The sequence below is a fragment of the Furipterus horrens genome, unplaced genomic scaffold, assembly GCF_987537825.1.
Source record: "Furipterus horrens unplaced genomic scaffold, mFurHor1.1.pri manual_scaffold_12, whole genome shotgun sequence".
Classification (NCBI taxonomy): Eukaryota; Metazoa; Chordata; class Mammalia; order Chiroptera; family Furipteridae; genus Furipterus; species Furipterus horrens.
The window spans coordinates 80,406,988-80,433,452 of NW_028327182.1; positions in this window are offsets into that span (position 1 = coordinate 80,406,988).

Here is a 26,465-nt window from a genome sequence, read left to right on the forward strand (position 1 = left end):
ACCCCTTCTCCCACAATCATATCCCTCCCCGTTGTCCATGTCCATGAGTCATTTATACACGTTCCTTGACTAAACCCTTCTTTTACTTATCCCCCTTCTCACCCTCCCCCTTGCCCCTAATAACTGTTATTCTGTTCCTTGTTCTGTTTAGTTCATTTGTTTGTGTTGTTCCTTACTTTCTTGTATTAGGTGATATCATATGGTATTTATTTCCTTTACTTGTCTTTTTACACTAGTTAGCATTTCCAATAAGATCTGTGTAGGAAATGATGAAAAAATATCTTTGTTCATCATTTAGGGCAAAGCATTCAGTTTCTCACCACTGAATTTAATGTTAGTTGTAGATTTTTATCAATTTAAGGAATTTCCTGTCTATTTCTAGTTCTATGAGAATTTTTATCATAAATGATATGTGATTTTATCAAATTTGCTTGCATCTATTGATATGACCATAATTTATTTATTTTTAGTCTGTTGATGTGAATTACATTGATTTTCTAATGTTGAGCTAGCCTTGCATACCTGGGAAGAAATCCCACTTGATGGTGGTACACACCATTGTTTTAATCTATTATTGGATTTAACTTGCCAATATTTTGTTAAGAGTTTTCGCGTCTATGTTTCTAAACATAAATACAAATAATTATCTCTTATATCATTAGAGATGTGTGAGTGAAAGCAACAATGAGGTATAACAACAAACTGTTAAATTATTAAAATACAAAAAATAAAAAATCTGACATTACAAATTGCTGGCATGGATGCAGATCCACAGGAACTCTCATTCATTGCTGATGGGGATGCAAATGATAGGACTGCAAAATAGTACAGGTCCTCTGAAAGATAGTTTGACTATTTCTTACAAAGGGAAAAATAGTCTTTACATGTCATCCAATAATGTTTACATAATCATTGTGAAAACACATGGCCACACAAAACCTGTACACTAATATTTATAGCAACTTTATTTATAATTGGAAGCCTCAAAGCAACCAAGATATGCTTTAATAGGTGAATAAATAAACAAATATGATTCATCCATACCTTACAACAGTATTCAGCTATCACACCACCAAAAACCATTGATGAATATGTAATAAAAGTTGCTTTGTCCAATAAAGAAAGTCTTGAGTAAAAGAAAGAGACAAAAACAGTGTGTGTTGTATATAAAATTGACAGAAGAGATGAAGAAATTATGCAAATAAACATTAATAAAAAGACATTTTAACAGAATAATTAGACAAAATATAAAAATATATAAAGAGAAATACATAAGAAAAATTTATAAGTGGAAACTCAAGTGGCTGACATGTTAGTGAAATTTCCATTCTCATTAACAAAAAAAAAAATATAAGTGAAACCCACAATGATATAGTACTTTCTATTAGAAAGCTTGATATTCTCCAGAATTGGCAGTGACATGTGACTATTGTCACTCTTCTGTACTCAAAGGCAATGTGGACTGATGTCTCCATCAGACAATGTGGGGAAATGCTATGGTAACATTCACTGAACTAAATATACCCAGAAATGTCAAGACAGCAATTCTAGTCCTGTAGAATTCTACTCCAGGGTAAACCTTATGAAAATTTTTTGTAGATTATAAAGGGAAAAACTTGAGGATTTCATTTGTGTTATTTAGGGTGGCAAGCATTTGGAACAGGAACCTGGCAATCCATCACTGGGAGAGTGGGTAGATGTGGTGAATGCAAACCAGAGTACCAGGAAACAATTAGAAGCAAAAGAAAGTATGAAAATACTGCCACATGGGCAGATTGAAAACCAAGTGTTGAGTGAGAAAAAGTAAGAAACAAAATACCATTATGTAAATAAATTTCACACACGCAAAATACAATTCAAGGTTTGCAAGAATACATAATTCATACGATGTCATTCTGAGACTCTCGCACAACGGAGCCAGGAGCAAGTTGTAAGTGCTAATTCTTTATTGGAAGGTACAATCCCAGAGAAAACAAGAGAGGTGGAGAAGGATGTGATGCTCAAACAGTGATGCATCACTGTTCTGCCCACTGCTTTATGATAAGTTCCAAAAGCACTCTTTGTCTCTCATGTGTCTTGTGCACATGCATGGCCATGTGAGATGTTTTTGGACTGACTCTAGGGATGAAAGGCACTTTGGAGGAGTCCGTAAGGGGTTGAAGTTGTGAGACAGTTGATTTCTCTCAACTCCTGACTCCGTTGGTGAATAACTTCACTTCAGGAAACTAATTCTACTTCGCTTTAAGGTTGAGAAGGGGTGCCAGCCTCTCCGGAAGTTACCTCATGCCTTGTGGTGTGGCCCTTTGTGGAGAGGTGGGAGAACTGAGAAATCCCAAGCCTTGGGTGGAGGATGTGTATCAGTCCTCATGGTAAGATTCAACAAAGAAGTGACTGTGGGGAGATATGTGTCATATCTATACCCACACAAACAGAAAAGTGCATATTAAATGGATTAAAATGGTTGTCTATGCTGGGGGGAAAAGAGAGTGTGGAAAATTGTGGATGAAAGGGAATAAAAATACAAGAGTGTGCTTGCTGACAAGGATAACAAAAGGTCATGAACTAGAGTATTAACTTTACCTTTTCACCTAAATTAAAAAATAAAGGGTAGTAGAGAAAATCCAGTAGATTGTGTCATAATCATTGGCAAGTAAGTGCACAATGAAATTTCAAGTGAGAAGAACTTTTACGTGTTAAATTATTAAACAAGCACAAGATTGTATATTGCAAAAGTTTTATTCCCTTTTGAATACAGAGCTAAATCAATATGGACTTTGTTTAATTAAAAATATGAAGACAATTATGTGATAAAAGTAACATGCCTATATTACAATTAATATCCAGAGTACTGGGAAAGACCAGGATTAGTAAGAGTCACAAATTTAAATAGAGAAAGATCACCTACTAACGCATTGCCAAAAGGTGTTTAATTTAGAAAAGTATTGCTCCTAAACCAAATCCTGAGGTCTTGAGTAAGTAAAAGCTGTCTCTGTAAAAGAGAAATGCTTAATAGCTGAGAGGACTAAATGTTTGTGTCCTCTCAAAATTCATATGTTGAAGCTGTCACGGGCAATGTGATTGTAGGAGGAAAGGGCGTCTGGGAGGTGACTAGGCTTAGATGAGGTCATGAGGGGCTCCCACGATAGGATCAGTGCCCTTGTATCAGTAAGAAGAGGAGAAGACCAGAACTTCCTCTCTCCACTATGTGATGACACAGTGGGGAGGCCTTCTGCAAACCAGGAGGAGGGCCTGACCAGGAACCAAATTTGCATGAACCTTGGACCCCTCAGCCTCCAGGACCATGAGAAATACATAAATCCCTGTTTTTTAAGCCCCCTAGTCTGCAGTATTTTGTTATGACAGTTAGATCAGACTAAGGTGATTTGTTGTCTCTTTTTCCTGAAAAATAACAGAAACTCAATTCAAACAAGCGTTAATGTAACAACAAAGAAGAGACAGGAGACATTTACTGTCATACGTGACAAAGTAAGGGGTGTGATTATTCTCACACTCAAATTCATAATCTCAAACAGTATCAGAAATTTGAGATCTATGATTATATTTTCTTTTTTTCATTTTCTTATTACAACTTCTGTCATTTTGTTGACCTTTCCTCTGCATTTTTTTAAAAGGCAAGTGGCCACGGTTACCAACACTGTGAGCTTTCATGCACACTATATCATAACATAGAAAACCATACCTCTGTCTCAAGTTCAGGAAATTCCAGACAAGAACCCTGAGTGACCAAGCCAGGATCTCTGTTTTGGAGACACGGAGTAAGAATTTAGTCATATTAGAACAATGTGGAAGGGGTGAGGAGTTAAAACAAGTTTTCAAATGAAGACTAGGGCAATATTACCAGGAGGTAGAAAGAGCAGCTGGTTAGATATAGAATAATAATAATAATATAATAATAATAATAAAATTTCTTCTGCTTGTAAATCCTTAACATGTTTTAATTGGGGAGAATTTAGAATAAGACATCAAAATTCCAGGGATTTCTTGAGAAGTCACCAAAATTATGTTATTTGATAATTTTGTAATATAAAATGAATGATCATATTAATAGAGAATGAATCATTTTTTCCATTATAAAAAGTTTATGTGATAAAGTTAGAGGGTTTCTTTTGTTGTTAAAATATGTAATATTAAGAATGTATGCTAATTTTTTGTTATCAACAAACATATTTTGACAAGATTATGAATCTCGATATTATTAAAGATGATCAGTACCCGATAGATATTCCATAATGGAAAATCTTAAAAGGAGTGAAGAGGATTATGAAATGCCAACTAAAAGTTATTTTACAAATTGAAAAATAATACCATGAGAACACTATAAAAATCTGTCATTCTTAAAATGAAATTTCAAAGCTTTGAAAGCATCAATTGCCCTATCTTATAGTTTTGATTTTGAAAGAAATTTTAAGTGTAAAAAATTATCTTCCAGTTTACAGTGAAGTTTGCTGAGTGTCTAAAACACCTTCACGCTAAGTGTTAAGGCACAGGTTGTTTCATGTAAGCTCTTTTTTATTCAATGGTTAAAATATTTTGTCTGTTTGCCCTGCTTTTGCTTTTGGCTTTGATAGTGATGTTGTTTTTTCAACTCAGATTTTAGATCAGTTTTTATTTTATGCGTGCATTTTTTCCTTAGTATTTATCTTGCTAATGCATACAAAAAGAATAGGAGTTTATAGCTAACATCCAAAACTGAAAAATGGCAGTGAACAGTTTTGTGTGGTATTCAAACAATACAACATTGTAAGTTGTCAGCATGGATAACATCACTGCAGAATTGTATGTCAAAATGGACATTTTAAGGCTTGTTTTGCTTCTAAATTTGTTATTTCTTAGGACACCACTTATAGGATTAGGATACAGCATACGTATTATGCATATGAGCTTATTCATACGTATTTCATCTGCAAGAATGAATGCATCACTGTTAGCAGCAAACAGGGCCACAACACATGCTTACAATATGCCAGTGGCAGAAAGAGAGAGTGACTGATTAAATTGTGACCACTTCTACCAGCATCTTGCCCTTGTTTCCAAAAATGATGGTTATAACCTTCTATCTGCCAGTGTTTTTTAAACTCTGTTTTCACCTTGTCAGGAATACTTTCAAAACATTAACAGGTCTATGTTAATAATTTTGTTTTAATTCTCACAGAAGAATTCTATTTTCACATTTCCTAGTTTCTCAATTGATTTTTCTCAGAATTCAGGATTAGGAAAAAACATAAATTTCCCAAGAAATGCTGAGAATGGATTCCAAGATGGAATATACTAAATTCACCTGAATCTCTTCAATACCTCATCTCAACTAAAAATTTGATTCAGAAACATGAAATGTCTTTTGATGTTACAGAATGAAATTGGGTTCACAAAACAAACCAATAGCTGTTTTATCTTCCCCTTCTCCTAGTAACCTATTCTTACAATCTCAATTGCTACCACTGAAAAGAGGTGCTATTCAAGTAGCTTAGGCTCAACAAGAAAACATATTCAAAGCATAGATATCTCTGTCCTAAAGCTGTAACAATGAGTATGATTGATATTATTCTCTATTCAAATATACCACTGATAAAATGGTATAAGGTTGATAATTAATTTCTACAAGAGATGAAAGTACAAGGGAAATAGAACTAAGAGCATGTTTAAAAGTGATAAAATATCTATTAATGCCTCTTTATATTTTTCTAGTTTTTTAATACTGGAGGTTACCAGCCTTGACTAAAACAATTTTTATAACTTGTTATGATATAATAGTACTTATTTTTTCAATTATTTAACCAGATCCTCCTCCAAGCAATAATTTCCATTTTAGGAAAACTTTTATTCAACTCTGAAGCTGTTTTGAGTTTTATGCTTGATTCTCGTCTGACCTTCCAAATGTGATCATTTCGTTACAGGTAAAAACCAAATAGATGTTTTAAAAATAACTATTTCTTATTTCTAAAATCAGATCTAGAGATCTATAAGCCAAAATCAGGACATGATTACCTGGTAATTAAGATTCCACAGAGGAAATTCTCTTGCTTCTTATATGTTCTTGATTTACTTCCTTGATCAATAGTTAATTAATTTTTAAAAATCCTTTTGGGAGCATAGGCATCCCAAAAGATCAGCAATTTTTATTTCATAGGTTAAATGTTACGCTTCCTTCCATTGAGTCAAACTGGTGTCCAGAACACAGGCACACAATGTTGCAGCAGAGTGAAATGTTACATAATTAATCAATGGGCTATTGAAAAAGGTCAGAATATTACAATTATTAAAGAAGTGCATTTTATTTTGGGATTAGAAATAAAGACCCTCAATGAAAACTAATGCAGCTGAAGTTTGCCCTTGTCTGTCCACACACTTCAGGTGGTGACTGACCTTCAGAAATTGTACATGCATGGCAATTTTAATGTCATTGCATTACTATGGAGCTGTGGAGCTTATCTGTGTTCTTATTCATTAAAGTCCAATTTTTTAGCACATCTTTCCTTTCTTCTGGTTCTAAAAATTTCAGATGATGGTATAAATTGTAAAAAGAAATTAACAAGTAAAATGCTAAATTTGGTCCTTGATATCCTTTTTTCTAGAGCTGAGATCAACTCAAACCAATTACAGATAGCTGGAAACATAACTATAATATGAGCCCAAAGTTGAACAATTACTTATTTTTATCATCCTGAGATACAAAAGTTTTAGAGACTGAGTGGCAGGAATGAGAGAAGTGAATGGCATATTTCTGCATTATTTTCCTTTACTATATTTTTGAATTATATATTACAAAATGCTATATTAATCTTTAGAGGGTGTAATACATTTTTCAACTATTACAACAGACTTTACAAATACATTAAAATGTTATAGAGTGAAAGTTTGGAATATCTGTATGTGAATGCTCCATGTAATCATGCTGATAAGCACTGCATACACAAAACTGGATGTGGATATTGTCCTATCTCACCACTCAGAGGACATTTTTTCAATAAATAGTTTCTAGACATAAGACAGAACAATTAGACACAAGTCAAATACACATGTTTTATAAAAGACAATGTGAAATAGATGAAAGTACTTTTGAAATCACACTAGTAGTAACAGATGAATCAATTATTCTGCGCCTAGATCTTCTTATGTAAAACAGTTTATATATATATGTATATATATATATATACACATATATATATATATATATATGTATTTCAAAACATAGGGTTTTATGAGAACCACTGAAAGACAGTGATCTCAGAAAGGTGGAAAAAAGTGAAGTGAACCTTATGATTGTCCCAGCTACTGACTTGATAAAGTTTCTAGGCTGTAGAACAAGATGAGGAAAATTTAGAATTCAGTGGATTCCTTAAATTGAGGACAAAAAGTGAAAAATTCAGTTAGACAAAAATATACTTCACAGGGCAAAATACCATAAAAATGTGGACAAAGTTGGAAGGCTAGCATTACTTTATTTCAAAAATTAAAATTTACAGTAAAAAAAGTGGTTTTTATTAGTACAGTGACAGAAAAGTAGGTAAATGAAACAGAATAGAGAATCCAGAAGCAGACTCAAACCTATATGGCAACTGATTTTTGAGGAAAGTACAAAGGTCATTCAGTGAAGAAAAGATAGTCTATTCCAACATGCGGTGCTAAACTAATTGAATAACCATATGCAAATTACTGAACTTTGAACCAAAATTTATACTATATATAAAAATTAACTCTACTTCAGCATTTATCTAATAGGAGTTCTACATTATGCAAACTGAAGGAATTTCAGTGAAGAGATATTTGAAATATATATATATTTGGTCTTTCCAGAAAGTATCCAGCCATGTAATATGAAAAGCAGAGATAATTACTGAAAAAGATACAAGTTACAAGAAACGTTGTACATAAGACAATAACCCTCAGTCCCCTTCAAAGCAGGCATCTTGGGACCTCACACAGTTCTTCCAATTGCCATCAGCTGCCCTGTTGTATTAAACTGAATCACTCAGATGGTCTGAAATCTCTTCCTTTTCAAAGGTGATTTTAGTTTTGGAAAAAGCCAGAAGTTGCAGAACACCAAATCTGGGCTATATGGGGGCTGAGTCACCTGGGTGATTTCACAAAAAAACTGTGCAGGAGATGTGATGCACAAGCAGGTGTGTTGTTGTGATGAAGCTGCCAATCACCAGTGGCCCATAGCTGTGGCCTTCTGAACCATCTGAATAGTTCCCATGAAGGAATGTTTAAGCTTAATGCAAAATTTTTTGCAGGTTTGTTGCCCTACTTGCTCAGTCATTTTGAATTAGAAGGCTACACAGTACACATGTTCACTCAATGGTGTCTACCTCCCCCACTGACTAGTACAGTGAAGTCATCATTGTTCATGCATGTGTGTTCCAGTCCACACTCCTTGGTTTCCAGGTTACATTAATGTGGCACAAATCATTCCTGTTATATTAACAAGGGCTGGAAATTTTCCAGAAATCCATTTGTATATGTCTAAATTAATAACAAATTATATGTTTGCAATAAAAATAGTAGAACCAAATTCTAACAACCTTAAAAAGTTGGAGAGGACTTTGGTTTAATGCATAAATGGTGCTAATATCCCTGTCATCTTTGAAAGAAAAATAGAAGATATAAATAATTTTAATTAGGAAATTTAGTTTTAAAATTTATATTGAAGTTTTAAAGATACCATTATAAGTGTAAAATCTACCAATAATTTTCTTTGCTATAGAGAAAAAATAAAGAGGAAATTATTATTTTTTAATTAGTACTAGGTTCATGTGCATATGAGAAGGAAAACTAAAAATAAAGACAGTTTATATGAACTATAGCTTAATTTTTATTATGTAAAATAGATTAAGGTGAAGTCAGAAGGCTAGTATATGGTGGCCTCATGATTATCCCTTTCACCCTCCTAGTACTGGTTTCTTCTTGAAGTTCATGTCAAACTCTAATATGGCTGCTTTGAGTTTAAAGTCAGAAGAAGAAAAGGAAAAATGCCAAAAGAACACTTTTCCACGTAAGTCAGCTTCCTTTAAGATGACCCACAAGCCTCATACAGCATTTCTCCTTATATATCATTGCCCAGAATTTAGAACAATGCTCACTGATGTTTGCAAGGGAGATAAGAAAAAGTAATATTTTATTCTGGGTGAGTAACAAAAGGTGTATCTAACAATTGGTGAAACAGGAGTGGGCTTTATGGACCTTAGAACAAATAACAGTTAGTTACGTAGATAGAATTCACCTCTCAACTAAAATTCTTAGTGTCCATTTTCTGGGTATATAAGCTGAATGTGGGTCAAAGTTCAAAGGTCATATGGGATGACAAATTGAACGAGATTTTTTTTTGATTAGAGAAAAAAATGCCTTAAATTACTTGATTCAGTAATTCATCAATAGTAGGCATCCAGTTAATATTTGGTGAGTGAGTAATTTCCCATAGAACATTTTCTTACCAAACACTGAGGATTTCATCAGCATCAATCATGATAGACTCATACTCTTGTGCAAAGCACGTTACTTGGTATCCTATAAAAATGATTGCCAGATATTTGGAAGATATAAAATGCTTTTCTGGTAAAAAAAAAATTCTGTTTGAAATAATTCAAGGGAAACTCATATTTGTTCTAATGACAAATAGCGTATTTATGTTTCCCATTCTCTTTCTCTTCAACTCTTCTTGAAAGCAAAATGATAAGCAAATTCGGTTTGAACAATACTAATTTGCCACAACGAGACATTTCCCTGATAAACTTAAACTGGGGCAGAGAACATAAAAGCCACAGATGCCTTTTTATCTAATAGGATTCCTTGTTCCTGGTTTGCAAATCTTCCTGACTTAACAGTGGCGCCTCTCACAACTCCCCAGACCCTGCAGACAAGTCTTAGGAATTCAGTTCCGAAGAAAGCGGTCTAGTGCATCTATTTTCCTCTCCACCAGAGGATTTCTGGGCAAGTCTCAGGGGGATTTGTTGTAATACATTTGTTCTTTTTGGGTAGAGCTGTTGTGTAAAAAAAAAATATTCCAAAGGAGAGCTGCAGGAAACATCTGGGAATACAGGAGCAGCAAAGACTTCAGTGACAGAGCTCTAAACGTTTAAAAGAAGAACGGAAAAATATTACAAAATTCCTTGAATCGACCCACTGGTAATCTAAAGAAATTTTTTTAAAAAGCACCTAAATTTTTTTTAATAAACTTTTTTTTTTATTTCAAAGAGCTTTCCAAGAAAATCAATGTTTTTCTTATCTTTCCTTCCTAACATGTATCTTGGTATTTCAAATCTACAAGGATGCCTTTGAAGCACCACTAAATGTTACAAGACATCCAGCTATTTTTAGTGGTTTCTTTCGCTCATTTTTACATTCCTTCCCCCATGTCTTTTATATAAGAAAAATCATCATTTGGACCTAAAGAGGTATGAGCCTGTGCCAGTAATTAAGCTAATAATTTTTATCTTCAAGCTCATTCTTTTTTTCTTTTCTTTTTTAGTGATAATGTTAATCAGAAGGGGGTGTGGGATAGGGTAGTGGAGGTTATGGGGGCGGAAATGGTGATGGTGAACACACAATATAGTATACAGATGATGTGTTTTGGAACTGTACACCTGAAACCTGTATAATTTGTTAACTAGCATCACCCCAATATACTCAATAAAAAGAAAAAAAAACATATTGCATTTTAGTTGAGCTGAATGCAAATCTTCCATGTAAAGTCAAACTCAGTCTGTGATGCTGGGGCTAGGACTTTGACATCCACATTCCAGCTTCTCTGGCTGCTCTCCTTTAGGCCCTGCCAATAAGGACACTAGAAAGAAGCTGGGAAGCAGGGGGCAGGAGGACATACTTCTTCCCATTCATTACCTTTTGCTGTTTAGTTTGGTTACCAGTTTGTTATAGTGGCATTTCAACAATATTATTACTCTAACAGGGACAATTTCTTCATAGCAGCAATTCCCGTGTTCAGGGTATTTGTTTGTTATATGTTTGTTTTTTACAATGCTTACAGAACCAGCCTCATGAGCCTTCATGCAAATCAGCACCAGTCAGCTGATGTCCCCTCCACAGAAGTCTGTCCCCTCACCTCTGTGACTCCTCTCTGAGCTAAGAGGTAACCCCTACTAAGCAGAACTTTCTCTTTAAAACGTTTTAACAATCGGGACTCCTCTGCCAATTTTCTAAATTTTAATACTCCCAACCTCTTTCTTTTTCCTCTTCTACAAAGGATTCAAACTGCTTCCTGCAGTTGGGTGAAACCTTACTATTCCCTTTGAATATTCAGTTTTTCAGTACTTAGTCAATAATTATTTATCTTAAACTCTTTCTGAATATAACTGGTGTTTTTTTTTCTTTATGACTATGCTCTAGTTAATACACTTTGTGATTCCCAAACATCAAATAATTGCCATATATATGGGAATAAAATCTTTTCATGCAGAGATTAAAGCGATTTCTAAGAGTAGTTTATTTTTGCAACACATTTATTTGGTATCTAATAGATGTAAATATGTTGTGTTAGGCACTGCAAGTAATAAAGAATTATTAGCCATAACTTCACCTGCAAGTATTTAGGCAATTAAAAATTATGGAACCTGGATATTTATATAATAATTATAGTTTTCTAAGTATTTTGTGAGTATCACGCAGAATGAGCTTTAGGAAAGCTTGGAGGAGGGAAATTAATGTCTTTGCAAATAAGAAGACTTTTGAAAAGTTTTAATAGAGGATAAATTATAGTAGCTGGAACTTAAGAGGTATATTTATAAGGGAAATTAAGAATATGATTAATGAAGATTTTGAAAGATGAAAGAGAAGAACACAAATAGAGCAGAATATCCAAAGAGTTCAAAGCATTCATGAATCAATATTCGAGAGAAACATAAGGTCTGTAGAATAGAACAGTGCGAGATAAAATTTACAGAAAAGATTGGGGTGAAAGAGTGGAATATGAATATTTAAGGATTTGAGGTTTTTCTTCTCCTGGTAACAAGAACAATTAAATTTATGGAGATAACAATTGCTTTAAGAAGACTAACCTAAGAGATATACAGAATAGATTTGAGTGGGAGAGGACTATTTAGAATGGAAAAGCTATGTTGATATGCATATGTAGCTTAATATTTCTTTCTCAAACTGGGAAACTTATACCTTGTGGGTTCTCAGAACTAATCAAAGAATTATACAATCTGAGCATCTGAGGGCATGAAAGTCATGTTTACTGTAATGAGAATACATAGGGGAAGAATGTATACCTGTCAGGGGATACAGGGATTCATTTTTTTGACCTGAAAATTTTGACTTGTCTATTTAAAACCCAAGTGGAAGTGTGGAACATGTGGAGTTCAGAGAAGCTGGTAAAGATAGAAATATATGTGCTTGTAAAACATCTTCAGACAGATGGCATTTAAGACCATTAGGCTGAATGAGATTATGTAGGAAATAAGTGTAGATAGAAAAATGAGAAGATCTCAGGACTGAACCCTGACACACCCAAACAGTTAGAGATTGAGATGAAGAGTAGGGTTTACAAAGACTAAGGATGAGCTGCCAATGAATTAGCAAACCTGAGAGAGTGTAATATTCCAGAAGCCAAGGAATGGAAGTTTTTCAGGAAATATAAACTGAACAACTGTCAAATGACTTTAAAACAACCCAGATGTGAACTGTTAAAATGATCATAATTTTTTCAGTGTAATACAATGTGTTAAACTGGAGTGCCTTTAGCCTGAAGAAAATGATACCAAATGAAAATAGTCCTCATTATGCACAAATTCCATATTTGTGAATTCATATACATACTGTCATTTATTTTGCAATCCCAGTAACAATATCATGGCACTTCAGCAGTCATTCATAGGCAAGGGCAGAATGGCCAAAAAAATCGAGTCACCTGATGATCTCATTTCCAGCCATGGTTCAATGAGGTAATGCTCTGATTTCATTTCAGCTCTCATACTGTAAATGAGTGTACTTTTGCAGTCTCTGTAATGATGCCATTTTTACATAATTGGGCTTTGTGTTGGTGATTTTGCTGTTTAAAATGGCCCCAAGCATAATCCTTAAGTGCTGTCTGGTGTTCTGAAGCACAAGAAGACTGTAATGTGCCTTACAGGGAAATTACATGCATTAGATAGGCTTTGATCAGGCATGAGATATAATGCTGTGGGCTGTGAGTTCAATGTTAATCAATCATTGATATATATTAAATAAGATGTCGTTATGAAGTAACACACATGTAGTGGTAAATTGATAAAAATGAATTCTAGGCTCCCAGGAAATTAAACTTGTATTGAATATTTCCACTAGGTAAGAATGACTATTTGTGAAGTTAGTGTTAGTGGCAACTTTATAGAAAATAACTATCACAAATAGTGAAAATGGATTTGTGAACACACACAGGACAGTAATGAATGCCAGAAAAGGTCAATGTGTGGTTATCTTAAAAACACTTTCTTCATCTTTAAATCTTTTAAAGTAAAAATTGGCTCTTGAAAGCAAAAATAGCTACATTGTACAATGGAGTTTAACCACATAAGTGGGAGTAAAATGTATAACAACACTAGAACAATGACTGAGGGAGGAAATGGAAATATAATATTTTATCATAGCATAGATGTAGTTATATAACACTATTTGAAGGTAGATTGTGATAAATTAAAATTATGTGCTCTAATAATTCAACTCATCCCTAAAAAATAAACAAAATTGTAGAACTAATAAATCTACAGTAGAAGTAAAAATAAAAAAAAATAAATTAATTTATTCCAAAAAGGAAGAAAAAGTAAAAAACATATAAGATTAATAGAAAACAAATAACAATATGAAAGACTTAAATTCAATTATGCCAGCAAATACATTAAATTAAATTGACTACACCCACCGAATTAAAAGAATTAATTATATTGGATATAAAATATCCAATTATATACTGGCAACAGGAAGGCAACATTAATTATAAAGTTACAGTTAGATTTAAAGAAAACGGATATATAAAAGAAAAGATATACCATGCTTATAATTATCAAAGAAAATTAGAGTAGCTACATTAATATCAGGAAAAGAAGATTTCAGAACACAAACATTTACAAGAAATAAATAATGTTATTTTATATTAATAAAGGACTGATTCATGAAGAGTATATAATTATCTTAAGTGTTTATGCAACTAATTATATAGTTTCAATATATATAAAGTGCAAAATCTGATAGAACATCAAAAATAAATAGATGACATTTCAATGCCTTTTTAAAAATTATTGATAGAATACTATTGAGCAATTTGACCTAATCAGTATTGATGGAACACTTCACCCAAAATAGTAGAATGTACATATTTTCAATTGTACATACAACATTTACCAAAAATAAACCACAATTGAAGATAAACATGCCCTTATAAATTTAAAATCATTGAAACCATATAAAGTATGAGTATATTTTTAATGTAAAATATTAAATTAAAAATAAATAACACAAAAATATACAGAAAATCCTTAGATATTTGGAAATTATAAGTGCACCTTTAAATAAGCAGTCCCTCAAAAATTATTATAGAGAAAATTAGAAAGTATTTTGAACTGATCAAAAATTAATACTTGAGATATCAAAAGTTGTGTGATGTTGTGAAATTAGTGCATAGGAAGGAACTTACAGCATTAAATACACATTATAAAAGTAGAAATATTTAAAATAAATTATGTAAATACTCTCCCTAAGAAAAAAGACAAAAAAAACCATAAAGTAAGCAGAATAAAATAATGACGGTAAAAAATCGATGTAATAAAAAAAATCAATAGCATAAATCAATGAAGCTAAAAGATAATTATTTGAGAATAATAATCAAATTAATGAACCACTAATGAGACTATTTAGGCAAAGAAAGAGCAGGTAAAAATTACCAATATCATGAATAAGACATGTGATCCAGCCATGCTCATATTTATGCTCACAAGACCACAAAGCAATGTCCCTGTCTCCTGGTACAATCAGATTTACATCAGAGATATTGTCTAGCATAGATCCCAAGCAAAGTGAAATGACAAGGCATTACATTTGATGACACCCTACCAGCTGTCTTCTGTGGACAAGCCTTACTGTCCCCACTTAAGCCTCTTGCTGTCCTCAGCATCAAAGAGCTTTTATGTTTTTCCATTTGGAGGTTTTACATTTGTCACTTGTAAGAGTTCCTGACCTGACTGCACTCCCTTCTGATTATTATTGGCAGACCACTCATCTCTAGAGGTTGCTCTGACAACCAGTGAAAAACAGCAGATTAACAGTTTTCCAGGAACATCTCTCAGACATAATTAATCCCCGCCTTTGGTTTTAAACCTCGTGTATCCGTGACATCCCTTTCTGCTAAATTTCTTTTCTAACAGGCTTGGAAGGAACCCTTGATTCACCTCTCTATTTCAGTACAATTAAATGATATACTTCTCCTTGGAATAAAAGGTATGTTTTCCTGTTACCTTTTTCTCAAATAGATTTTTTGAATGAAAAAAAAAAACCCAACAACATAAGCACTATTTGGATCTCAACATATTATCATTCAGAGTTCATAAATCATTGTATGTTACAGTAAACCAGAAGTAACGATTTGAATAAGGGGGAAAATTTAGAATTTTCTCCTGTGAGAGTAATTCACAGATATAATTACTTTAGTTCAAGATATGTATTAGTAAAAAACAAGCCTAAAATCGCAGTGGTTTAAATTAAAAACAACAACAGCAACAACCTGATTCACTCAAAGTGCAGGGAAGATGCTTTTGGTTGAGGGGAACTTCTGGGAGTCTCTTCTTCAAGGGAGGGAACTTTAGAACCCAGGCTGCCTTTCACCTTGTGCAGTCATGACCCCACAAGTTCTCAAAAACCTCCTTTGTATTCTCTGCATTTCACTGGCTGATGAACAATAAAAGACAAATGGAGAACATCAAGGTTATAGTCTCCATCAAGTGGCATTCAAACCTTTCCCCATATTCGTGGGCACAAACTCCTTCCTGGCTCCCAGTGATGCAAGGGGGATAGAAACCTGTCTTCTCCCGTGCCCTTGGCATTCATGGACATTGTCTCACCACAGCTGGAGTTAACTTTCATCACTATGCCTGTGCCATTTTTGCTTCATGGGCCAAGACCTGGCTTTTAGTGTCCCTGCTCCACTGACTAGCTATGAGAAAGTTAAATCTCTAGAACTTTCTGGGTCCCAATGTCTTTTAAGGATTCAATATTATATAATTATGAGTAGGGAAGTGCTTCAGATGAATAAACAATTGATTAATGAATTGCTCTTAATGTTTATGACTAGTTTGTCAATTTGAGGGACAAGGAACCAATTTTCTATGCATTTCCATTCATAATTCTACTATATATTTAATTGAAGGCCCTCAGCAGAAGAATGTACAAACATGGGCTATTTCTAACTTTTAAAAATAATTATCATAAGCTTAGTTTTGTCAATGCCCCACCCTTCCATGCTCTAGGGCAAAAGATATGGGATAGAAGGAGGAAACAGAAAAGGTTATTAGCACTGCTCATTATTAGTGTTTGCTCCCTTTACGATTTTTAGTACAGTCCAGAGACTTTTCATGCTGCATAACTTGAGGGTCAGTATTCAAGCCCATATATATTGTATTAGTTTTCACCACTGTCAGTTGTGAGACTCTGAGTGAGTATCCAATACACCAGTAAGAGGCCTCGGTTGGCAGGTGGGTGTGTGACTTACTTTCTTGCACTCTCTTCTCTTTCCCACAACCTACAAAAGCTAAAGCCCTGGTGGGAGGTGGAGTCTCTCTCCTATAAGACTGTTAAACCTTGGTGATGGTGGGTTTGCTAGCCCCAATCTCTTGATTGTCACAGCACTCCTGATCTAGTTCTTCAGATTCTGCATGAACCGTGGAGGGCCCGGAGGGACCACCTGGAGAAGACACAGCCCACACCTCCAGGATCACTGTGAGAATTTTGAGCAGGCTGCTGCTGGACTCTGGGTTGGCAACACCATTTCCCCAGATGCACTCATTTCTTTGTCTCAAAAAGCAGCAATCCCTGACCAGTATGCATAACTCCACTGTCATCTGCTTGCTGAAATGCTAACTCATGGCCAATGGAAACTCATTAAAATGCTTCTTGGCTGTGTAGGTACTGAGGGACGATCAAGTGGTAGATCTCACTCATTCACATCTAGCACCAGAGCCGTGCCATGTTTTTCTAAAATCCTTTCCTTCATTTCCAGTAGAACTGATGCAAACATGACTGATGCTCAAGTATCTAACTAGGGGTAAAATGTTTAATCCCCTATAACTTCATGAACAGAACTAAACAGAATAGATTTGTGTAGGCAGATATAAAACAAAAATCCTGGCTAAGAGAGTATTAAAATTGCCTATGAGAAAAAAAGTGCTAACTTGTATTAGGGTTCTGTCAGCAAGAATAGAGAAGTCCAATGTAGGACTTATTTGACTGACATTCAGATGCTAGGTTCCCAAAATATTTGCAGATCTTATATCTAATGACATAAACAGCTCTTAAATAAAAATGCACTGTAAAATACAATACATATAATAAAACTGAAAGTATAGAGTTGATAAAAATATATCACAGGAAACATTAAGTAGGTTAGGAACTTTGAATGAAAATAATGAAGATGCTGCTGCTGCTGATGCTGATGCTGCTGCTGATGATGATAGGTTATATTAAATTACACCAGGCTTTGCTTTCAATTCACATTAATTTAGTGGGTATATATAATGTATATATAAATCACCTGTGAATCTTATTAAAATGCAGATTCTGAGACAGTGGAATGTGTAGGTGGTTCTATCATTCTATATTTCTATAGGTTCCCAGACAATAAGACTGGTACTGGTCTAGGAGTAGCCCATTTAACATTCATAAAAATTCACTGATATCGGTATTATTATTGTCTCCATTTTAAAGACAGAGAAACAGGCCAAAGCAGCATCACTGAGCAAGCACATAGCTGGTGATGAGAGTGTAGATTATGAAGCCAGTTAGCATACCTCAGGAGTTCAACGTGGCAGTTTTCTGAGTATCAGCTTCAGTTTGGATCTGAAGGATGAGAAACAGTTGAATGTGTGTGTGTGAGGAGCCGTGGGAACACAGGATAAGGGGAGTGTCCCAAGAGGAGGAAAGAGTGTGTGTAGAGGTTTACTGCCAGAGAAAAAACAATTTCAAGAAACTGTAACAAATTGGGAAGTGTCTGGAAGCAGAATCAACAGGATATGAGATATGAGGGTGGGACTGGAGGGAGGAAAAGCAGGTCCAAAAAAGACTGGTAAGATTTCCAGCTTGTGCAACAGGGTGGGAATGAAGACGGAACACAGTAGAGCAGGCTCAAGCTGGCAGTTGTGTAGAGGGAAGACGGAGATAGGCACGCAGTTCCAGATCAAGAGAATGGATGATACGTGAGTTAACCACCCTTGGTGCAGATGTGGCTGCTTTCCAGGGACTTGGAAGAGGCAGCTTAGCTGTACACTGAGTACCATTTGGGACATCTTGTAGATGCAATCACATATTTCTCAAGCCTATAGTGAGAGGTTGGAGCACACAGCTGGGGAAAATGTGTCCCCTCCGTACTCAGACACAGATCTACTGTTCCGTCATGTGTTTAGCTTCACTCATATAAAAATCACTTAGAGAGAAAAAAGAGACTAAAGTAAACAGTTGAAGACTTTGGAGGGGAACGATGTTTATTTCCACCAAGGAAATGAGCCCAGTCTTTCTTTTAAACTCTCTGATTCCTGGCTGTTTTCTATAGTGACATTAGTCACTATTCAGCCTTACAACCTCCCTCAGCAATGCAAGCCATGAAGGCTTATGTTAATTCAAGGCACCTTTCCCCATCTCCACCCAAACACACACCCATGGGCTTTTTGCTCACTTTATTATTTTTCTCTTTTCTCCTTTGCAGAAACTCAGTGATCAACTGCCCAAGCAATTGTTCTTTCCTACAAACACAAGTAAATGAAACTCTTCTTTTGTCTACCTAGAAATAGATTTCTTCTGTTTCATATAAAGTCTTCAAATTTGTTTCATGTTTTAAAATCAGAGAAATAATAATTATGATTTATTCAAGTCAAAAAACATATAAAAATATAATTTCACAATTATTCCAGCATTGGGGGAGATAATCAGAAATCAAGTGCCTACTGAACAGAAAGATGATCATGAATATGTTAGTCAAATTCATTAAATCCAGGACTAAGGACATCTAGAAGCTGCTGCCAACCCATGCCCAGTTACTAAAGAAAAATAATGTTTTAAGCAAATGCCCAACGTAGTGTATCAGGAGTAACTGAGATACCTCTTCTCCCTGCCTCCTCCCGTCCCACGCACAATTTGAGAGCAGAGAGTAATTGTGGGAGTTATGCAGACACAGCTATGCATTTGGACCTAATGTGTGCCTGGAATCTGTTTGTCAAAAGTTTGAACTTAGTACTTGCTGCAAATCCAGGCTTTATGAAGATATGTTTTTCATTTAAAAAAACTGAGGTTGTCCCGTGGCAACTATAGTTTGGTTCAAGTGTACGCCTATGCAGTGATGATTAAAATGTAAACATTTCTTGTATAAACATGCTTCAAATAAATAAGAAAAAGCTGGCCATTGCTGACCATAAAGACTATATCTGTAAATTTATTGCATTATATTGTCCTAGTTACAATGGTGTACAAACAATGACAAGCAAGGCTGCTTTTCACAAGCAAATTGAGTACTTTTGGTTGCTCTTCTATTCTTTTCAGTAGGAAATGCCAACATAACGTGATTTAAAAATGCTATCAGCTGATTTAAATGCTCAATAGATTCAGTGCATTATAATACAACTTGCCTCTAAGTGTTGTACTTAGAAGAAAACACGGTATGGAATTAAGTCCTCTGTTCTGGCTGCACGTTTCTGCCCGTGTATTTGCAGCAGACCACTGGGAGTCAGTTTGGGCTTTCCTGTCTGCATATTCATAAGGGTGTCAAACAGCTCAGAGAGATTTTTTACTTAGTTATCCTACTTTAAATATTAGAGCTAGCTAATGTTCAATTTATGCAAATCTTGAGTAGAGCTCACATCATTCCTCCAATGTTGTGGTCATAATTAATCAACAACACAGCCAGAGACTGCACAGCTAGCTCCCAATTCTTTGTGCTATACCTCAGGATCCTTCTGGCCATATAGAAGTTGGGAATCAGAACTTCTTCCAAGGGAGAGAGGTCAGGCCTTAACCATAACCCCATAACCCCTTTTCACTGAGAAATCAAGAAACATAGGAAGTGGCTCCAGACTCTTAAGGCAGGTGATACCCCTCAGCTCCACCCTTCACATGCATTCTTCACACTGAACTTCTACAGTGCCAAAGCCATCTTGAACACACACTTTTTTCCCCAACTGAGGAAAACTTGTGTGTGTGTATATGTATGTGTGCATGGGTACAGGAGCTTCTCAATTATCGTGAAATTGCCATTCTCAATTGTTGAGAGCCATGTCTGCCTTTTTAAAATATATATTTACTTATTTAGAGAGAGGGGAAGGGAAGGAGAAAGAAAAGGAGAGAAACATCAATGTATGAGAGAAACATCTATGAGCTGCCTCTAGCACACCCACAACCAGGGACCTAACCCACAACCCAGGCATGTACCTTGACTAGGATATAAAATGGTGACCTTTCAGTTTGTGGGATGATGCCTAACACACTGAGCCACACCAGTACCAGTCATAGCTACGCTCTGGCTTTCTCATTAGAATTTATTGCTCATTTTTATAACTTGTACTATGGTGGGAACTGCAGCATTTAATACATTTCTATTTGGAATACATCATCATTGTCTCTGGTTACTTCAAGGTTGCCAAAGATTCCCAAGGTCATAGAGTAATAATTTGGGTTTGGAATTGATAGGCTAATTTGGATCACAATTAAGGTTACTGGCTAAAATGTTGATTACTCATATACACCAGTATTTTAAGCTATCCAGGTAAAAGGCAGTTTGCTTCCTGTGTGTGTTTATCTGCTGAGGCTATTGGTTTTCAATAATGAATGCTCTCTGACCCATCTTAAGGTTCATATTTCACATCAAGATTCCTGGAATCTTTCCTCACTCCTTCTGGTGTCCACATTGTCCAAAGAGAATAATGTACATTAATTAAATATGAATTATGTGTGATCAACACCACTACTTCCCCAGCAATTATTCTTTTAAGTTACTATCTTTATTAACATGATTATAATTTTCAGGAGTGCAAAATTGGCTCTTTGGTGATAGAAGCAACATAAGAAGTGTTCAGGAAAAAAAAGGCATTTATTTGTTGAGGATTTTGAAGTGGACTTTTATTCATGAGCAAAGGATTGGGCAAGATGATGTTTGATGATCCTACAAATTTTTAGGTTGTACTGAAATTACAACTTGATGAAGAAATATAGGTGAAAAAAAATTAGGAGACGCATGTAATATATATGACTTTTATTTCATTCTATGAGTCCAAAATAATAACCCTTTTTTTCTCACTTATGAATGGCTACATTTCCAAGTAAGAGCAAAATTTATGGTAAAAATGCTTATTTTCACAAAGAAAATTTATTTCAATTAAAATTTCTTTCTAGATCCACTCGGCATTATTAGGGAGAATTAACGGGTTACTGCCCAAAGAGACTTCCACAGAAGAAAGGTTCTTGGTGGCTGAACTAGGTCCATTTACCCAAAATGTGGAAGCAAGAAAATATAGACAGACATAGCATTCAAAGAATAGTTGAACTAAGAGGTAAAAGCAAAACGCTGAAAAAATAGTGCTGTATGTGAAGTACCATTTAACAGTGATAGATGATTGAAAGAAAATAAACCCCAAGTCTGAAGTGGGGAAGAAGAGAAAAACCATTAAAATATGTGGTATAAGATAGGTTAGTCAAAGTGGTTCAATATGAGGATTATAAAAAGTACATTGGAGAGTGAAATTATGTGGCATCAAATTGGCAGTGGATAAAAAAGCTCACAAACACAGAACCCTCAACACTGAGGTCAAAACACAATTATTTTTCCAGTGCTCCAGAGTGCCGCCATTTGCCTTAATTTCTACAAAACTCTCAATACATTAACTATTTCCCATGAAAATAGTTTCAATAAGTAAATTGTTACATGTAAGATTATTTGTCATCTGTCAATACCCAACTTTGTCATGCCAAAATGCCATGATTTCCCTTTTGATATGACTTGATTGGACCTGGCAGCTAACTAAAGGAAATGGTTATACACTGACTTACTGGCTGCCATGAACTTACTTTCTTTGCTACTGTGATGGACATACAACTGAAGTGGAGCCTGAGGGTGGTAAGTACATGAGTGTTGTAAAAATATTAACTCACCCTTTGGATAATTACAAAGCCTAAAAGTCTAGGGGCTACAGTGAGATGTCATTCAAGAACTTGAATACAAAGAAAATAGTGTTTCTCTTAGACATTTGGATTATGTTTCTCCTGAGAATGGGTTGGAGCAGAGATAATCATGGTCACCTTGAAGCAACCTTGAGCTGATACTCAGTTGCCTGATTGAATGTGATACCCTAGATAGATGTAACAAACAAGATGGAAAATTTCATTTACCAAGTGGCTTCCTTAAGAATCCTGTAATAGAATTTTTTTTTGAGAAAATCAGGCTGAACATGAGATGTAATGCACTCCCAACCCACTCTGTGGTCTTTGCTTATTGCAGATTGAGGCAAACTGAGGCATGGAGAGCTGCTGGTGTCTTCAACCAGCTAGAAGCAAGTTGGCACAGCTGGAGAGAAGGATTATAAATATGGACAGCCACTCTCAGGAGAGGGGCTGCTGCAGGATACTAGGCCAGGAAGAAAGCAAAATTCAACCTAGGTAGGATGTCTTAAGGTATTTCATGGAGAGAGCTGAAAGTAATTAGATAACGGGAGGTTTAAGGCCCCTGCAGTTTGTGACAGAATTAAAAAGGAGAAGGAAAAGGATTTTTTTGTGTGGATTTCTGGTATGGGTTAAGATGGGATCTTCATTAATGTTCATTGCGAACTACAAGTAAAGGCTAGAATTGTTTTCTTAATTACTCACGCTAGACTGTGAGTTCTTTAGAGTGCTGCCATGTAAGAAATTGGCCATAAGGGATCCCCATTATTGTTGTGCTACATTAAGGAAAAAGAAGTTCAACCATAAAAGCATGGATAAGAGAAAAGCACTTGGACAGATACTGACATTGTGCTCATAATCCTGTCTGGTACAGGCTTAAGGACTCAACATACCTGGTTTACTGATGTCAGGAATGCTAGCTTGGTATCAGAAAAACTTTAAGTGAATTAATCTGATTCCAAAAATTATACTCATTTTACTCCAGCTTTGCATGCTGCAAATACACAAAAATAATGCATTGGATGAAGACCTCAGGTTTTCAGTCCTCTAATCATTCTTGCCCCTCATTACACATTAATGGATGGATTTTTTGATTTTATACCTCAGCATCTGTGACCGTGGTTAAAGTAAGTTTATCTCCAATTAAACAATGCATGTCCTGAGATTTCTGAGCTTATAATACTAAGAGATTTGCAATTGACCTTGGAAAATTTTAAATTGGACCCCTGAGGGCTCTTACAATGCTGCCAGTCTTTCTAACATCATTGTGACATATTCGCCTTTTCTATTCAAACTACCTTAAAAGTCATGTCAGTCATGTCTGCTTTAGGGAAGAAAACACACACACACACACACATGAGAGGAGAAGAGAGGACAGGAGAGGGGAGGAGAAAGAGAGAGAGAGAGAGCTATCACAAAATAAGAAAAAGGGAAGTGGAGGGAGACAACAGAAGGCATATGACCCATATCATCACAAGGTGCATTCTCATTGTTGGATCTGTCCTAATGTATCAGAACCCATGGGCTGCATTGATTGAAACAGAACCCTTGGGCTGTTCAGTTATGAGAGACCCTATTGCTTACCTTTTCTCTCTGTCCTTTCTTCAGTGATATTATCGGTAACTTTTGTTCTCGGAGATACCAGAGTTTGGTGAAAAGAAAAAGAATTGCTTATTTAAAGGTTATACAGATTTAGATTATTGGCAGATTTCTGCTACTAAGTCTTCTTTTCTTTAAGACTCCCACAAACACATAGTTCTGCCTCCCTGCTACAACCACCACCCAGGTTCTTATCTGGCTTGCACGTTCCTATAAAGTCCAGAAAATGAGCTTTCTAACTTCATCTCCTACCACTGTCCCACTAAGCCCTGTCCTCAGAGACGTTAGCTTCCCTGTTGTGTTCTTCTGCTGCAGGGCCTGTCTAATTACTCTACCAGCTCTCACAAAGCTGCTTCCAGCTGCCTGCATGGCCCGGTCTCTAATTTCCTCTAGTTTTGGTTCATTTTTTATCTTATCAGGGAGGCCTTCCCGACATCCTTATATTTTAAAACCACCATTTCATTAATATCTTCCTCTTCACCCTTCTTTATTTTGCTTCATAACCTTTTTCAAATTTTAACATAGTATATTTTGTTACATGACATACATATATATCTGTTCCCTCTATTGGAGTATGAGTTCCATGGGTGCAGGAAATTTGTTTTCATAACTATGATATCCTGATCACCTAGAACAATGCCTATCGCGTAGTTAGAACTCAGGACATATTGTTCATCTTCTTGTGGTGTTCCTTTGCCTGGAAATCCTTTCCTCCCACACCTTACAAATTGCCGTGTTGATGAATAAGTAAATGGATAAATGAATGAATCAGTCATCAAAAATAATGTTTTTTTCCTAACTTATAAAGTTGCTGGGTGAAGTATATTCTCCAGGAAGAGCCAAGCTCTGGGAAATAGAATGTTCCTGGGAGACAGGGAGATGGCCTTAGGAGTAATGCAGAAACCTGATTGCCAGAGTTAGACCATGATGTTCAAGCTGGTCTAGCAACAAATACATTCACTGAAACCATTGATATGTTAGCATAGAGTTTCTTAAACTCCTGTGGAGGTCATATTGGTTCCTGAGTCTTAAGGAAACAAAATCTAGAGTCAAACTGCATGGACCTAAATCCTCCTAGCTTAACAATTAGACACGATCTTGAGACATTTCTTAGTTAATTGATCTTTCTGTGTTTCGGTTTCTTCACTTGTGCAATGAATAAGAGCATGGATTTTTTAATGATTCTTGTGATGATTAAGTGAATTATTCTATGCGAAGAGCTTAACATATCCTCTCTCATTGAAGTTCTGTAAAGGTGTTAGCTACAAGTATATGTAGTGCATAGTTAAGGAGCAGGTGACCCACGCTATGGAATGAGGCAAGTTTCTAATTTCTACAATTCACTACTGTCTCTGAGTCACAACCTAAAAATTAAATTAGTACGTTACTTCACCCTGGAGAAGAAGTGGATTCTTCACATCTATTAAATAATCATGATATTGATAATGATAAAATGCACCCAAATCTGAGAGTTTTTATTTCAAAAATTTAATGACTTGGGGTAAATTAGAGGAAGATATTTCTTTTATGGCTTTTCTGGAAAATTGTGCCCATCTTCTACTTTCTTTTGACTATGGACACCAGGTCACAGTGTTGCCAGGTGAGTTCCCAAAATACCCATGGACCCATGTCAGAGAAGTGATTCCAGAGTGAAATGAAATCCTGAGTCCTGAGGTTGCCAGGCAACATGTCATATATGTAGCATGGCAGTTAGCTGCCTGCAAATATTAGCACAAACAACCCAGACATGCTTAACTCTGTAGGTGAGTATAGGATGGGCTTCTGAGTGATTTCCTGACATTAGAGCAAAGTCTAATATAAAACCATGGAAGCACTGGCTGCTGTGGCTCAGTGGGTTGAGCGGCAGCTTATGAGCCAAGTGTCACTGGTTCAATTCCCAGTCAGAGCACATTACTAGGTTGCACGCACGTCAGGTCCCCAGTCGGGGGCGTGAGTGAGAGGCAATTACACAGTGATGTTTCTCTCCCTCCCTTTCTCCTTTCCCCTCTCTCTAAAAATAAAATAAAATAACAAACAAACAAGCAAATTATAAAAATAAAAAATTAAAAAAATAATAATAATAAAACCTTGGAACACACAGCCTATCAGTCTTCATAAAGACTTAGTCTGATTGCATTTAAAAACTGCAATGGATTTTATGAATTAAACAAAACACTTCAAAATAATAAAATAAACAACAATTACTACTAGGAGATCATCTTCTCTTTTCCATGCTGCTTCTGACTACTACATGCCAGTTCTTTTTCTTTTTTCCACTACCCAAAGTCAGTCAATCAATTGATCAGCCAACAGGTCTTATAGTTCTATTATGACAAGAACACTTTTTTTAGGTGCTTATAGGTAAAAAGGTGTGTATGCAGTATGGTGCCTAGATTTTACAATTTTTTGAGAAAGTCACATGGGGATTTTGGACATCTCTTTTCACTCCTCCAATAATTGAAATATCAGTGGTATGTAGGGATTGTGGGAAAATAAATGGATAAACAGACGAA